General features: G+C 41.1%; 1 pseudogene; it reads right to left on the bottom strand.

The window, feature by feature from the left end:
* Positions 1–456: 456 nt before the first annotated feature.
* Positions 457–13210, bottom strand: LOC127316144 (uncharacterized; annotated as a pseudogene).

The raw sequence follows: 13210 nt of genomic DNA, 5'->3' as shown, positions 1-13210 counted from the left end.
GAAAACAGCGTTAGTCCGTGTTAGTTGCATCCAAAATACACAAATTAGAGGCAAAACAATAGCAAAAGTGTTCGGGAAAGTAGATACGTTTTGGACGTATCAGTTCTCCATGGAGTAATCCAATTCAAAGTTTCAAACCCAAGCAACGGGAAAGTCTAAAAGTGAAATGCAACAACCAACTTTTGTCCTCAAACACAAGAAAGCAAATTATGCTTCTTATTCAAGTTGAAACATATTACATGTAAAACAAGAGCTATCGCAAAAAATGCAGGAACAAACCAAGGTTGCATATGTAAGCCAACAACTTAAGTGAACGGTCAAGACAACAAGTAAAAGTAGAGCTTATTGTTTTAAATAGCCTATACTAAACAATTATAGTTCACATTGAAGATATGCCGTACTATCCTACAGAACCCAATATAATTTCTCCCTTAATGATCTTAGAAACTCCCAGTTTTAACAAGTCTAGATAATACCACAACAGTCAGTACAACGCTATAACTTATAAGTAATAGTTCCATTAACATACCTGCATGTTGCTAATAGTGAACAACTCCTCATTTTGATTCATCACAACATGATCGACTGTGCCGTACTTCACCCCAGTTTCTTGGTCATGTAGAACCAAATGTCATTGGCTAAACATCGTGTCCACTCAGCCTAGCATGGTTGCCTTCAACTATGGGTGTTGTGAATGCAACGGCTTCAGCCACAGCCCAATCAATACCTTCACCACTTTCACTCATTGCAGTGTGTGTATTCACTGCTATGTGGGGCTTGAAGCCTCCACGTAGAGCTGTAATTGCTTGACCAGCTAGCACCTTTCAGTATCTCAAGCTTAAACCTGCAAAGCAAGCATTTCAATGATGATGGATGATATATTTGTTGAAGACATAAGTTAAAACATAATCAACACAGCTGATGTCGTTACCTGGTGTTGCGGACAGGTGAAATTTTCTTAGGTGACTTAAAGGTAGTACAGCCGTCAGCCAATCCTTCATGTTGCGAACATAATTTGCGCTTTTAGTGAGTTCTTCATTGAGGATTTGGTTCACTTTGTCGTGGATCCTTTGAACATCTTCTCCATTGACTTTGCATGTTCCAAGCATTTTCTCATCATAAAGCTTCAATAAATTGGGATTGATCTTAGTGACCTGCCAAAGAATAATTTTCATTAGAAATACACACCAGGCCAGAATTGCAAAGCATAAATATCAGCAAAAAAACACAAGTATGATACAAAAAAGAATTGAACACAAAACATGAACACAGTAGAAAGGGTAATTAGGAGCAGCTAAAAAAGACATGAGCGTCAAGCTGTATACCACACTGGGTACCAAACTTTGCAAGCATGATCTATAATGTGTGTAGAGTAATCAGAATCTGTAGCATGGGGATTATTACTTGGTACATCTTTAACCGTGTGAAGAATGGCTCATCAATTTCATTGTGTGACTTGTGTGATGAATCGGCGGTAGAAGATCAGATGGGCCACCCCATCAGAATGGAAAGTCTGGCGCCACTCAGCTGCAAGTTCACATACACGTACAACTGCCTTCAGGTCGTCACCATTAACATGGAATATAAGGACGTTTACACCTTTCGCAACATAAGTACTGTGCTGTGAAGACCTGCCGGCTCTTGGATCGGTTGTGAATGCAACTTGATTGTTGACAAACAATGTTAATGGTTACTCCTGGTATCTAGTTTGGGAGGCCACCTAGATGGAGCATCTCGTAGACAATGCCCTTCCCAGCAAAGCTACCATCTCCATGGATCAGAATGCCCAAATTTTGTTCTATAATCATCGGAGTGAAACTGCTTTTGCCCATGTCTCGCGCATGACAACAGGATCGACAACCTCGAGATGACTGGGATTGGCGACCAAAGTCAAGTGGATCCTCTTGCCAGCTCGTATAAGGTACCCACATGGTACTTAAGATAGCCATATCCGTTGTAGAGTTCATCTTCACCTTCGACAGGCCTTGTCCCATCAGCAAACTTGATGCATATCTGAGAAAGGGGCTTGCGGACAACACTGAGCATCCCCCTGTGTGGCATCCCACTGACAAGTTTCTCATCTTTGAGGTCAGCAAACTATCAAAACGCAGAGGTATGGAACCCCCAGATCGGGTGGCGGCGGTGTCTGCCGTGCCGCGGGCAATAAGGGTCCACATCAAGCTCCCTCGTCGCCTTCGTCTTCTGTTTCCTCCCCACCATCCATTATTCCAAATCCACCGATGTGATCGAATCTAATCGGATTCGTGTTCCAAAAATGGAGGCTTATTGAACGATTTGAAAGGGAGAGTCACCAATTGGACAACCAAATAAAAATAATCTGGCTGGGCTAGGGTTTATACCTTAGATTTTGAAGAAGGCCACCAAAACTTCGGCCCTGAACGTGTTGTTCAGTGGCCCAGCATTCTTGCCCCTGATATCAGACGCAGGAGAGCATTTGGGATTGGGGATTCATTGCATCTGTGCTTGGGGATTCATTGCACCATCTGAAGGTGGGTGGAGGCTCTGGTGGCCGGAGATCGAGGGTGGCGGCGTATCCAACTGGCAGTGTTCTATTCGGGAGGAGGGTTGTGGTTCGATCCTCGTCGCTTCAGAATGAAGGGGTACGCAGGACGACCCGAAGTGTACATAGTGGAAGAAAATGGAACGAGGTGTTATTTGTTGTGCAGTGTCATTTTGTGTAAAATACTATGAAGTGTGACATCATGTAAAGTGTGACATCACAGATTTCACTTTAATAGTAAAGATATACTGAACAATTATAGTCCACATTGAAGATAGGCCGAACTATCCTACATAACCCAATATAATTTCTCCCTTAATGATCTTAGAAACTCCCAGTTTTAACAAGTCTAGATATATAATACCAAAGCAGTCAGTACAATGCATGATATAACTTATAAGTAATAGTTCCATTAACATACTTGCCTGTTGCTAATAGTGAACAACTCCTCATTTTGATTTATCACAACATGATCGACTGGGCCGTACTTCACCCCAGTTTCTTAGTCATTTAGAACCAAATGTCATTGGCTAAAAGATCCCTTTTCCACATCCTATCCACTCAGCCTAACATGGTTGCCTTCAACTATGGGTGCTGCGAAGGCAAGGGCTTCATCCACATGCCAATCAATACCTTCACCACTTTCACTCATTGCAGTGTGTTGCTCAAAAATCTTATTCACTGTTATGTGTGGCTTGAAGCCTCCACGTAGAGCTGTAATTGCTTGACCAGCTAGCACCTTTCAGAATCACAAGCTTAAACATGCAAACCAAGCATTTCAATGATGATGGATGGTATATTTCTTGAAGACGTAAGTTAAAGCATAATCAACACAGCTGATTTCGTTACCCGGTGTTGCGGACATGTGAAATTTTCTTAGGTGACTTAAAGGTAGTACAGTAAGCTGTGAGCCAATCTTTCATGTTGCGAACATAATTTGCGCTTTTAGTGAGTTCTTCATTGAGGATTTGGTTCACTTTGTCGTGGATCCTGTGAACATCTTCTCTGTTGACTTCGCATGTTCCAAGCATTTTCTCCTCATAAAGAATAATTTTCATTATAAGTACACACTAGGACAGAATTGCAAAGCATAAATATCAGCAAAAAAACACAAGTATGATACAAAAAGGAATTGAACACAAAACATAAACACAATAGAAAGAGTAATTATAAGCAGCTAAAAAAGACATGAGCGTCAAGCTGTATACCACACTGGGTACCAAACTTTGCAGACATGATCTGTAATGTGTGTAGAGTAATCAGAATCTGTAGCATGGGGATTATTGCTTGCTACATCTTTAAATGTGTGAAGGACGGCTCATCAATTTCATTGTATGACTTGTGTCCGAATCGGCGGTAGCAGATCAGATGGACCACCCCATCAGAATGGAAAGTCGGGCTCCACTCAGCAGCAAGTTCACATACACGTTCAACCGCCTTCAGGTCTTCACCATTAACATGGAATATAAGGACGTTTACACCTTTGGCAACATGAATACAGTGATGTGAAGACCTGTTGGCTCCTGGATCGGTTGTGAATGCAACTTGATTGTTGACAAACAATGTTAATGGTTACTCCTGGTATCTAGTTTGGGAGGGCACCTAGATGGAGTGTCTCGTAGACAAGGCCCTGCCCAGCAAAGCTACCATCTCCATGGATCAGAATTCCCAGACTTTGTTCTATAATCATCGGAGTGAAACTGGTTTTGCCCATGTCTCGCGCACGAAAACAGGATCGACAACCTTGAGATGACTGGGATTGGCGACCAAAGACAAGTGGATCCTCTTGCCAGCTCGTATAAGGTACCCACATGGTACTTAAGATAGCCAGAACCGGTGTAGAGTTCACCTTCACCTTCGATAGGCCTTGTCCCATCAGCAAACTTGCTGCATATCTGAGACAGGGGCTTGCGGACAACACTGAGCATCCCCCTGTGTGGCATCCCACTGACAAGTTTCTCAACTCCAAGGTCAGCAGACTATCAAAATGTTGGAGATATGCCCAAGAGGCAATAATAAATTAGTTATTGTTATATCTTAGTGTTCATGATAAATGTTTACATCCCATGCTATAATTGTATTAACCGAAACATTGATACATGTGTGTTATGTAAACAACAAGGAGTCCCTAGTAAGCCTCTTGTATAACTAGCTTGTTGATTAATGGATGATCATGGTTTCGTGATCATGAACATTGGATGTTATTAATAACAAGGTTATGACATTAGGTGAATGATATAATGGACATACACCCAAATGAGCGTAGCATACGATCAAGTCATTAAGTTCAATTTGCTATAAGCTTTCGATACATAGTTGCCTAAGTCCTTCGACCATGAGATCATGTAAATCACTTACACCGGAAGGGTACTTTGATTACATCAAATGTCATTGCGTAAATGGGTAGTAATAAAGATGGGATTAAGTATTCGGAAAGTGTGAGTTGAGGCATATGGATCAATAGTGGGATTTGTCCATCCTAATGACGGATAGATATACTCTGGGCCCTCTTGGTGGAATGTCATCTGATTAGCTTGCAAGCATATGATTGGATCATAAGAGATGACATAGCACGGTACGAGTAAAGAGTACTTGTCGGTAACGAGGTTGAACAAGGTATGGAGATACCGATGATCGAACCTCGGACAAGTAAAATATCGTGTGACAAAGGGAATTGGCATCGTATGTAAATGGTTCAATCGATCACTAAAGTCATCGTTGAATATGTGGGAGCCATTATGGATCTCCAGATCCCGCTATTGGTTATTGCTCGGAGAGGAGTCTCGACCATGTCTCCATAGTTCGCGAACCGTAGGGTGATGCGCTTAAGGTTCGATGTCGCATAAGTAGATTCGGAATATGAGATGGAGTCCGAAGTTTTTGTTCGGAGTCTCGGATGGGATCCAGGACATCACGAGGAGGTCCGGAATGGTCCGGAGAATAAGATTCATATAAGGGAAGTCATTTTCCGGGGTTCGGGAAAAAGTCCGGTGTTTTGACTGGAGCTTCTAGAAGGTTCTAGAGGGCCACCAGTGGGCCCACCACCCCGGGAGAGGCCACATAGGTGCCACATGGCATGGTGGGGCCTGCCCACCATGACATGTGGGCCCTGGCCGGCCTACCCCTTAGAGATAAGGTCTATCTCTTAATTTAAATGGTTTAAATCTAGAGATAAGATCTATCTCTAAAGGAAAGTGTTTAAACGAAGAGATAAGGGGAAGGCTTGAGGGGGAAGAAAAGTCTCCCCCCCCCCCGATGCGCCGGCCAAGGGGTAGGTAGGGCCCAAGGGGAACCCTAGGCCGACCCCTCCCTCTATATAAAGAGGGGAGCGGGTGGCCGGCCACTACCCCAATCCAGAAACCCTGGCCGCCCCCCTCTCTTCCTCCTCCATATGTTGCGCAGGCTTAGGCGAAGCCCTGCAGCAATTCTTCTCCACCACCACCACCACGCCATCGTGCTGCTGGGATTCCGTGGAGATCTACCACACCTCCGCTGCCCGCTGGAACGGGGAGAGGAAGGGGCTTCATCGACACGTTACGCGCGACCGAGTACGGAAGTGCTGCCGGATTGCAGCATTGGGGATGATCGTCTACACCAACAACGAGATCTAATCTCGTAGGTTTTGGAAATCTTTGAGGGTTAGTCTCATATCAATCTCGTTGCTCCGATCTTGTAGATTAGATCTTGGGTGTTCCATAGATTAGATCTTGGATTTATTCGTCTTTGCGGTAGGAAATTTTTTTGTTTTCTATGCAACGAACCCCATTAGTGGTATCAGAGCCATGTCTATGCATAGATCTGTTGCACGAGTAGAACACAATGGTTTTGTGGGCGTTGACGCTTTCGTTGCTTTAGTTTGTGTACTTTGCATCTTGCGGGATGGTGGGATGAAGCGGCCCGGGCTAACTTTACATGACCGCGTCTCATGAGACTTGCTCCACGCTTGACATGCAACTTGTATTGCATAAGTGGCTTTGCGGGTGTCTGTCTCCCCCACCATAGTGAAGATTCCAATTTGCACTTTCTATTGTCAACACTAGTATCACCGTTGTGGTTCATGTTCGTAGGTAGATTGGATCTTACTCGAAAACCCTAAACCACGTAAAATATGCAAACCAAATTAGAGGCGTCTAACTTGTTTTTGCAGGGTTTGGTGATGTGATATGGCCATGATGTGATGATGATTATATTTGATGTATGAGATGTTCATTATTGTATTATGGCAACCGGCAGGAGCCTAATGGTTGTCTTTAAATTTGTTAAGACCTGCGTGTCTATTCATCATGTAATAGCTTTATTTCAAGTAGTTGTTATAGTAGCTATAAGTGATGGACAACCATGAAGCGGCGCCATGGACCTTGGTGCAATGCTGGTGATGATGGAGATCATGCTCATGTGCTTTGGAGATGGAGATCAAAAGCACAAGAAGAAATGTCATATCATATCACATATTATGAATTGCATGTGATGTTAATCCTTTATGCATCTTATCTTGCTTAGATCGCGACGGTAGCATTATAATATGATCCCTCACATTAATATCAAGATAATAAAGTGTTCTCCCCTTGTATGCACCGTTGCTATAGTTCGTCGTCTCGAAGCATCTCGTGATGATCGGATGTGATAGATTCTACGTCCACATACAACGGGTGTAAGCCATGTTGCACACGCGGAATACTTGGGTTTGCTTGGCGAGCCTAGCATGTACAGACATGGCCTCGGGACACAGGAAACCGAAAGGTTGAACACGAGTCATATGGATGATATGATCAACATGTTGATGTTCACCATTGAAGCTACATCATCTCACGTGATGATCGGTTTTGGTGTAGTGGATTTGGATCGTGTACCACTTAACAACTATGAGGGATGTTGTATTAAGTGGGAGTTCATTAGTAATTAGATTAAAACATGAACTAATTATCATGAACATAGTCTAAATAGTATTTTGGATTAAGTTTGTAGAATTGGCATCCGTTTTTCTACCATGTGCTAGTCTTGTAATTGAGATAGAAATACTGTTAAGTCTGACAAGAAACTTTACGGTTTGGTACCGTATTGTTAAAGAATCAAGAAATGATTAAGTCCTATTGCAAACTTTTAGTAAACCTCACATCGCTGATTCAAAGAACAATGGTTTCAATTAGTACCTAGAATCATCTTGTCTCCGTGAAACTTGAAGTTCAAATCTGTTTGAAAAGTAAGGAGCTGAAAATTTTGTTTTTAGAAATAAGCGAGGTATGAGATATATGTGATATCTAAAACCTTATTGCAAGATGATAGAATATAATCTAGTGAGACTACATAAACTCATAAGTTTTATGGGAATGTACGAAGGTTGAAGACGCCAGGCGTCCCAATCCTCCAACTAAGTTGGGCACTAACGATATTCGCATATCCATGAAGTGATCGTCCTTAGTATGCAACGTTGCTAAGACTCGTCGTTTCGAAGCATCACGTGATGATCGGGTGTGATAGATTCTACGTGTGCATACAACGGGTGCAAGTCAGATTTGCACATGCGAATACTGAGGTTAAACTTTACGAGCCTAGCATGTACAGACATGGTCTCGGAAAGTCGTCATGATATGATGGATAAAATTATGAGTGAAATTGTTCATCATATTACAAAAATTACTAATAGTGAAATCTGGAACACTTGTCATATGATGATCAACTTTAAAATAAGAACCTCAAGGTTATTGGTATTTGACCAATGTACCTAGAAGTTATTAAAGGTGAAGTGTTTTCTGAGAATGAGGAAAGCTAAAAGAGAGACTACAAAAGATATTTTGGCCGAAAGAAAGAAAAGACTAGAAAGTCTAGCTCAGGTGTATATAAATGATATACATGTTATGGATGTATTCCTTGTTTGGTCACATAATGAAATTCTTGGGTATTTGTACCAGATTGGTTGGTATGAGATGTCATACAGTACAACGCAATATAAGAATACGATGGCCTAAGTGACTGATAAGGAATATGGTAATAATGCACGTCTGAAACATAATAAAGTGTTATTATGTTTGTTGTTGGCATTCTACCTAGCCCTTAGAATTTATAATAAAGAACTTAATAATTATTATTTTGCTCTGGTCAAATGAAAATAATGAGTTGTTCAAATTATGACATTAATCCATGTACGATGGATAAGTTATTATAAATCTTAATGGTGAAATACACATACATAACACTGACGCTAAAATGCCATAAGGCAAATGATTTGAATTCCACTTATTTGTGGAACCGCCATTTAGGTCATGTTAGAAAGGAACGCATGAAGGAACTCCATGCAAATGAATTTTTGGAGTCATTTGATTTTTGAATCGTTTGGCACTTGCAAATCTTTTCTAAAGAGAATGACTGGAATACCGTTCATAGGCCAAGAGTTGAACGGGCAACTAACTTAGTGGAAACATACATGATGATGTATGTGGTTCACTGGGCATAGTTGTGTGCGGGAGATTCTTCTACTTCATGAAAACTTCCAACAATGAATTGAGTATATGTATGTGGATATATTCGATAAGGAAGAAGTTTGAAACATATGAATGGATTCAAATAAATTTCTGCATGAAGTGGAAATCATTGTAATAGAAAAGTCAAATATCTATGATTGGATCATGGTGGAAATATTTGAATTACGAGTTTTAGCAAACATCTAAGAGAGTTATGAAATTGTTCTACAACTCACGTGTCATGGAGTATCATAGTGATGATGGAGTATCCGAGAGACGTATCCAAACCTTGTTGGATTAATGATGAGATAAAATAAAATGAAGCCATTGTATTTTTGTGTATTATGCTTTAGAGACCACCGCTTTTACACTGAATAGAGCATCATCATGATCCGTTGAAATGACATCATACGAGTTGTGGCATGGGTATAAACCCTAATAGTCCTTTCTTGAAAATTTGGTATAAGTAAATAAGTTTACAACCAAAATCGGATGAATGTCTTTGTTGTTATCCCAGAATTGGGAATTCTTTCCACTATGAAGTAAAAGACAAAAGTGTTTGTTAATGTTACTTGCTTATTTCCAATAAATTGTTTTCTAGCGAACTATTTGAGTGGGAGGACAATGGAACTTTATAAGGTTCATGAACCTGAGCATGATGATCAGAGTAGCACAGCATCGGAAATGGTTCCGGAAGCAGCTACGAAGATCATGGCTCCCATGTCTACAAAGTGTTATAGTTATGGAGATCAAAGTACTTATTGAACCTTGTAGATGTGGTTTATTTTGTGATCAAATAAATGATTTATGGACAAAGGATTGTTTTTGAACAATGATAAACCAACTACATACAAAGAAGTTATGATGGGCCCTGACTCCGTAAAAATGGTTGTGCGCCATGAAATCCAAGATAGGTGAATATTTTTTGAAAGTAAATGGATCTATAAAATAGATGGACTTGGATGGAATATCCTTAAAGAAGCTTGACTTATCGAAAAGTTGTTTACGACAAAGTTCAAAGAGTTGACTACGATAAGATTAGATCTTCCGTGGCAATGCTTATAGTCTATGTGGATTATTCTAGTAATTGCTACATATTTCTTTTATGAGATATGCTAGTAGGATTGCAAAATACATTACTTAACAGAAGTGTGTATTAAAGGTGTATACAAGATACAACCAAGAGTTTTGCTAGTCCGTGGAATACTAGATAGGTATACGAACTTCAAATGAATGAAGTAAGTATCACAGAGTTGGAATCTTCACCGGATGAAATAGTCAAAGAGTTTTTGATTTCATCAGAAACGATGAAGATGCTTGCATTTGCAAGAAATTAAGTGGGAGCGCTGAGACATATTTATAATACTTTATGTAGATGACATATAGTTGGTTATAAATGATGTAATTATATACTTGATTAAAATGTTTCATTGAGAATTAACTTCAATGAAAGGATATGGACTGAAACATATTTAGTGTCAAGATCTATGAAGATAGATTGAAACACATAATAAGTTTAAGTCAAAGTACATAGAATGAATATTGAAGTAGTTCAATATAAATATATTAAGAAGTGTTCTTTTCCATGTGAAGGTTTAACAAGACTTGAGTGTATTTGACACTCGATGAGTAAAAACACATGAGTGATTTTAGATCACGAATAATATGTACAAAGTCAGATGTCCTGTGCTCTAAAGTGTTACGAGCATAAACCAGAATGATTCATGTAATGATCATTGGACAACAGTAAGAATATCCCTGAGTGCTTTAGAAGAACCAAGGATATATATATAGTTTTATATGGGCAATGATAAACAAATCGTTGTAAAGTGTTGCACCGATATTAGTTTGATCACATATAAAAATAAAATTTCAATCTCAATTAGGCTAAGTGTTGTTTAAAAGGTAGCACAATGAGCTAGAAGAAATCTATGCTAGATTTAGATCAGTTCTAAATATTGTGACGGATTCTACAAACAAAGGCAGAGTATGTCATTGTTTTGACAATGACTGAGGATGTTAAGTCGAGGAGTTCTTTGAGAACTTGGTGTAGTTCTGATAGTGTCAGAACTTTGAAGCTATATTGTGTGTGACAATATTAGTGACTTATTTCAGACCGCGGAATTAAGGTTCCACCAGAGGACTAAGCATATATAATTAATGCTGACTCATTTGGAAAATGAGTGATGCGTTGAGACGCAAATGAATTGTAAAATACATACGTTTCTGAGCGTGTCAGATCCGTTGACTAAAACCTCTCCCGTGAGCAAAACATGATAAGCACCAAAAGGCCAAGGTGTTATATCTTTACAAATGTAAATTAGATTATTGACTCTACTGCAAGTGGGAGACTGTTGGAGATATGCCCAAGAGGCAATAATAAATTAGTTATTGTTATATCTTAGTGTTCATGATAAATGTTTACATCCCATGCTATAATTGTATTAACCGAAACATTGATACATGTGTGTTATGTCAACAACAAGGAGTCCCTAGTAAGCCTCTTGTATAACTAGCTTGTTGATTAATGGATGATCATGGTTTCGTGATCATGAACATTGGATGTTATTAATAACAAGGTTATGTCATTAGGTGAATGATATAATGGACATACACCCAAATGAGCGTAGCATAAGATCAAGTCATTAAGTTCAATTTGCTATAAGCTTTCGATACATAGTTGTCTAAGTCCTTCGACCATGAGATCATGTAAATCACTTACACCGGAAGGGTACTTTGATTACATCAAACGCCATTGCGTAAATGGGTGGTTATAAAGATGGGATTAAGTATTCGGAAAGTGTGAGTTGGGGCATATGGATCAATAGTGGGATTTGTCCATCCTAATGACGGATAGATATACTCTGGGCCCTCTCTGTGGAATGTCGTCTGATTAGCTTGCAAGCATATGATTGGATCATAAGAGATGACATACCACGGTACGAGTAAAGAGTACTTGTCGGTAACGAGGTTGAACAAGGTATGGAGATACCGATGATCGAACCTCGGATAAGTAAAATATCGTGTGACAAAGGGAATTGGCATCGTATGTAAATGGTTCAATCGATCACTAAAGTCATCGTTGAATATGTGGGAGCCATTATGGATCTCCAGATCCCGCTATTGGTTATTGCTCGAGGAGTCTCGACCATGTCTGCATAGTTCGCGAATCGTAGGGTGACGCGCTTAAGGTTCGATGTCGCATAAGTAGATTCGGAATATGAGATGGAGTCCGAAGTTTTTGTTCGGAGTCTCGGATGGGATCCAGGACATCACGAGGAGGTCCGGAGAATAAGATTCATATAAGGGAAGTCATTTTCCGGGGTTCGGGAAAAAGTCCGGTGTTTTGACTAGAGCTTCTAGAAGGTTCTAGAGGGCCACCAGTGGGCCCACCACCCCGGGAGAGGCCACGTAGGCGCCACATGGCATGGTGGGGCCTGCCCACCATGACATGTGGGCCCTGGCCGGCCTACCTCTTAGAGATAAGGTCTATCTCTTAATTTAAATGGTTTAAATCTAGAGATAAGATCTATCTCTAAAGGAAAGTGTTTAAACGAAGAGATAAGGGGAAGGCTTGAGGGGGAAGAAAAGTCTCCCCCCATGCGCTGGCCAAGGGGTAGGTGGGGCCTAAGGGGAACCCTAGGCCGACCCCTCCCTCTATATAAAGAGGGGAGGGGGTGGCCGGCCACTACCCCAATCCAGAAACCCTGGCCGCCCCCCTCTCTTCCTCCTCCATATGCTGCGCAGGCTTAGGCGAAGCCCTGCAGCAATTCTTCTCCACCACCACCACCACGCCGTCGTGCTGCTGGGATTCCGTGGAGATCTACCACACCTCCGCTGCCCGCTGGAACGGGGAGAGGAAGGGGCTTCATCGACACCGTACGCGCGACCGAGTACGGAAGTGCTGCCGGATTGCAGCACTGGGGATGATCGTCTACACCAACAACGAGATCTAATCTCGTAGGCTTTGGAAATCTTCGAGGGTTAGTCTCATATCAATCTCGTTGCTCCGATCTTGTAGATTAGATCTTGGGTGTTCCATAGATTAGATCTTGGATTTATTCGTCTTTGCGGTAGGAAATTTTTTGTTTTCTATGCAACGAACCCCATCACAAAACGCAGAGGTATGGAACCCCCAGATCGGGTGGCGGCGGTGTCTACCGTGCCGCGGGCAATAAGGGTCCGCATACAGCTCCCCTGTCGCCTCCATCTTCTGTTTCCTCCCCACCAT

Source organism: Lolium perenne, chromosome 7 (genome assembly GCF_019359855.2).
Source record: "Lolium perenne isolate Kyuss_39 chromosome 7, Kyuss_2.0, whole genome shotgun sequence".
NCBI lineage: Eukaryota > Viridiplantae > Streptophyta > Magnoliopsida > Poales > Poaceae > Lolium > Lolium perenne.
This window is presented reverse-complemented; position numbering and strand designations above follow the sequence as displayed.